Here is a 5205-nt window from a genome sequence, read left to right on the forward strand (position 1 = left end):
GCTTCAATTGGACCCCTAGCCTGGGTACCTCTATATGCCTCGAATGTGGCCCTAGAAAAGGCAAAAAGACAAAAAAAAAAAAAAAATCAATGGCATTTCAATATATTAGCAATGAATATATGAACACCAAAATTATAAATTCAGTAATATAATCACTCTCCTAAAAATATAATAAAGTATAAGTCTAACAAAACATGTAGTATGCTGAAAAATATAAAACTAATAAAAGAAATCAAGAAGGTCTAAATAAATGGAGAAATATAAACTGTGTTTATAGATTAGATACTCAACAAAGTAAAAATGTCAGCTCTCTCCCAAATTGATATACAAGTTTGGTGCAAGTCCTGTCAAAATCCTGGCAAAGTTTTCTGTAGATGGACAAGATTATTCCAAAATGTATATGGAGGAGTTCCCTTCATGGCTCACCCAGTTAACGAAACCTGACTAGGATCCATGAGGATGAGGGTTTGATCCCTGGCCTCGGTCAGTGGGTTCAGGATCTGGCGTTGCCATGAGCTATGGTGTAGGTTGCAGATGCAGTTCAGATCTGGCATTGCTGTGGCTGTGGTGTAGGCTGGCAACTACAGCTCCAATTTGACCCCTATCCTGGGAACCTCCATATGCCATGGGTGTGGCCCTAAAATAGAAAAACAAAAAATTATATGGAAATGCAAAGCATCTAGAATCATGAAAACAATTTTTAAAAAGAAAAATAAGATGTGAGGAATCAATCTACTCTATTTCAAGACTTTATTATATAGCTACAATAATCAATACCATGTGTCTATTGATACACAGACCAGTAGAACAGAATAGAGAACCTAGAAATAGACACAAATATTCTCAACTGAATTTTAACAAAAGTGCAAAAGCAATTCAGTTAAAAGCTGATCCTTAGGAGTTCTCATTGTGGCTCAGCAGGTTAAGAACAGAACACAAGGTTCTCTCTCTGAGGATGTGGGTTCCATCCCTGGCCTCACTCAGTGGGTTAGGGATCTGGCATTGCTGTAGATGTGGCTCACATTTTGGTGTTGCCACGGCTATACCATAGGCCCCAGCTGCAGCTCTGATTCAACCCGTAGCCTTGGAACTTCCATAGGCCACAAGCGCTGCCATAAAAAGAAAAAAAAAAGAACATGAAGGAAAAATCACGCGGATAGGCACTGAATATCTCAGAGTGAGCAGACTGCTGGCTGAGTGTCAGAGTCTTGTTTCTGCCCTGCTGAAGATAGGGAATCAACAAGATAACAGCCTAATAATATCTTTAGTAGAAATAAGATAATGTACAGAAGTAAAATAATTTTATGAAACAAGAAACGTATCTAGGTTATATTTTAGTAAGTACTTCTATGGAATTAAAATTAGAGAGGTATGGGAAGAAAGTTCAATTTGGGGTTTTACAATATGCAAGACAATTTTAGGTAATGGTTATGGCCGTGGTTTGACATGAACTTTGGTCATGTTTTTCTGAGTAGCTCCAATTCCTTACTAAAGATTGTGAAAGCAAATTTGACCTGATTTAGCGAAAGTAACACCAGTTTCCTGAGGCAGCAGTAAGCTGCCCATTTCATAACCTACTTTCATTAATTTCTACACAGGTAGATGTCTATTGCAGGTGATGTTTGGATTTAGGGTATTTATTCCAGCTCAGAACTATTGGACTACCTCATGGCCTTAATACTCAATGCTCAATCAAGCAGTAAATGGCATAGATTCTGCGCCTGGCAGATTCAGAGCCAACCTGGTTCTGGCCCAATTTAGGAGTGTACTTGACCGAGGTGGTTCAGCATCATCTCTGTTTGGAAAGAGGAATTTGACCCTGCCCTTATCATTATTATTCAACTCTCCTAACCTCAAGTAGTTCACTACTGATAGGGTAAAGTATAAATTCCTCCAACATCAGGCTTGGTTGTATCTATATTACCTATGTATGGCAGAATTCAGTAGTGAAGCCATCTGGGCCTGTGCTTTTCTTTGTGGGTACTTTTTTTTGAGGGGGAGTACATTTATGCAGTTGCTTTTATTTAATTCAACTCTAAAGATTGTGGCAATTTTTTGATGGGTAACACCTTAGATTAACACTAATTATATTGCTATAAATTTGGTTCAGGGTCCAAACAGGAATCAGGAAAGAAGCAGAACAACAACAAAAAGTTTCAAACACTAAAACAGAGAAAGACTTTTTTCCCTTTAATGAAATGCTACTTTCCCATAGACTTCCCTAGGCTGGTCTGGCATCTCAGTACTAGGAAACAAGGCTTGGGTGTTTGGAAGAAAATGCAGGTTAAGCCACGGTGCCAAGCAAGAGACTGAAACCCCGCCCTGAGTGTCCATCTCAGGCATGTTCTGGGAGCAGAGGCAGATTCTCAAGTATTTCCTAGTGTTCTTTCCTTTTCAACAATCCAATTCCCCTTCTCTGGCTAATTTAGGGCAGGACTCAATCCCCTCACTGCCTCTCCTGGTTACCCTGATACTTCCAGGGAACCAGGCAGGCATGTCTGGCTTCTGCTTAGACTGGAAAGGCAGCAAGACCAGCTCCGAGCCACCTCCTGAAGCCTGCGCAGTAGGGGTTGCAGAGGAAGGCCCCTTCAGGCACTGGAAAGGCCTGGGGCTCTAGGGAGAACCCTGCTGACCCTTGGGAAACCTGGCAACAGTTGCCTGTGATCCCTGGTGGAAATGACCAGTCAGAATCAATCCCTATCATTGGGAAAGGTCAAGGGAAAAAACAGCTTCCCTTCCAAAATAAAACGAGAGAAGAAACCAAAATATTTAGAATGGCGTAAAAAGTGATATGTGTAAACTTCTTTTTGTTATTAAATCTAACTATAAGTTCCTACAGTTCAGTTACCAAGTTGAATTGTGTGGGATGGAGGAGAGAACCCAGGTGGAATTTCCCTCAAGAGTTCACGGTTTCGGGCTGTGAGGTCCTGGGTTTGTGCTGGGCAGCCCCTTTATGAACAAGGGCTTGGGTGGGCTGGGCTCCGTGCTGGCTCCAGTTCCATTGGTCCCTTCGGGGTGAGCCTGGCCCTGTTCACTAGTGTTTCCTGGTGCCTGTGATGGAACACTCTGTTACCTGGAACCAGATGAATACCAGGAGCTATTTCTATAACGACCTGTGCTGTCATGGCGCCCTTGGTTTGTGGGGTCACTGGACTTTGGGCCTTGTGGCCTGTAGCCTTGTCCGCCTCATCTGTTCCCCAGCAATACCTCTCGATGAGGCTGGTAGGGCCAGCCACTGGAGTCTGCGGTGGCTGCAGGAGTCTCTCCTGGTGCTGAGCTTTTCTTGTTAGCAGTTGTAAGGCTGGGAGCAGAGGCACAGGCGGAAGAGGAAGCAGCAGAGGCATCACATGGGCTACTCAAAACACGGAGGCAACCGAGCTACAACAAGATCTGGTTGAATAGCTGTTCTTTGGATGGGACACTTGTCCAAATGAATCAGTGTTCTTCTTTAGGGTCTCTATATCACAGGTGAATCGGGCCACTCGTCCCAGATCCTTGTCATATTTGCGTTCACTAACAAAGTGCTTGTTATCAGCTCTGAGCTCAACCAACTGCTCCTCTGACATTCGCACAGCCACAATGGTCATCTTCTTCAGAAGCTCGGCCTTCTTTTGATGGCTGAGCAAAATTTCCATTGCTTCAGCTTTCACTTTGTCCATTTCAGCCAGCAATGCCACTTCTCGATCCATTAAACGGCTCTGCAATTCAGCAAAAGCTTGTTTCATTTTCTTAGTGGAAGCATCCATTTCTTCTTTAACTACAACTCAATATCGATATTGTGCAAGAGACACCGTGCAGCGCTGGTGTCTAGCTTTTTGTTGGTGGAAGAGAGTGGAACATCTTTCAAGCCTAGATTTGAAAACGGAGGTCCTAAGGTAGATCCTGAGAGAGATTTAGCAGCATTCCTATTTTGTTGAGAATTCTGAGTGGAGTGCATAGTCAAAGACTTGGACTCAAAATCAGAGACACTATTCTCCAGCATGGATCCTGTTCTATTCAGCACATGGGGTGTGGCAGACTCAGGATCCTCCAATTCTCTGGCATCTACTGAAAGTGTCTCCATACCTTCACTGAGTGAGTCCACTGACTCAGTATCATTGATGGCACCACTGACATGATAACCATTAATACCACCTTTCTCTGAGGAAGGTGCAGACCGCTCCTCCTGAGTGGGAACCAATTTATTGGAATCTGGGATACTGTTACTTGGTTCTGCTGCAGGTTTTGGTTTTCTTTTCTTCTTTTTGTTCTTTTTCTTGCCTGTTACTGTCCATTCTTTGAGTACTTCACTGGCACTACCTTCCATGAATGCTTGTACTGTTTTATCCACACAATTATCAAAGTGCTGCAAAACCAGGATAATTTCATTGTTGCTCTTATTGGGAACTATTGCACGCACTGCATTAATCTTCTCTTGCATGTTCTCAAAAGCTCCTCCCTGGGCCAGTACAGTATTGGACTGCAAATCAAAAATGAATCCTGATGAATCCTTCTGGTTTTGTTTCCTAGACATTTAAGGGTTTTTTTAATATCAAAAAATACAGAAGAAAAGTATCTGTTTGCCTTGTGTTTGCCTTGTCTTGGTTCTGGCTGTAGTTCTCTCTGATTTAAAAGGACATAACAGAAGTCTGTAGTTGGAGGTGAAATAAAATCCTGGTAATTCGAAATCCTGTTCCCTAGTTGTTGATCCCCTTGCCTTCTCTGGTTATCAACTTCTTGTCAGGAAATATCACTGCAGACATTCATGTCTCTTTTTCCAGGAAGATTCAGGTTAAGGATCTGGTGTTGTCACTGCTGTGGCTTGGGTTGAAGCTGTGACGTAGGTGTTTGATCCCCGATCCAGGAACCTCCCGGGCCCCCGCAATCGCCGTGTCCCCCCAGTTCCGGCTCTGCGCCCTGGACGCTCCAGGGTCTGAGAAGAGGAAAGGAGCTCCTCCGACGCCTCCTCCTGCTCTTATCGGTACTTTTTTTAAATTAATAATTCAATCTGGAGTTCCTGTTGTGGCTCAGCGGTTAACATACCTGACCTAGTATTCGTGAGGATGCAGGTTCAATCCCTGGTCTTGTTCAGTGGGTTAAGGATCCACCATTGCCATGAGCTGTGGTGTAGGTTGCAGACACGGTTCGGATCTGGCGTTGCTGTGGCTGTGGCGTAGGCTAGCAGCTACAGCTCCACTTGGATTCCTAGCCTGGGAACCTCCACAT

General features: G+C 43.6%; 1 pseudogene; it reads right to left on the bottom strand.

Moving 5' to 3' along the window:
* LOC100522072 lies at nucleotides 1109-4981 on the bottom strand (annotated as a pseudogene).

The sequence above is a fragment of the Sus scrofa genome, chromosome 3, assembly GCF_000003025.6.
Source record: "Sus scrofa isolate TJ Tabasco breed Duroc chromosome 3, Sscrofa11.1, whole genome shotgun sequence".
NCBI lineage: Eukaryota > Metazoa > Chordata > Mammalia > Artiodactyla > Suidae > Sus > Sus scrofa.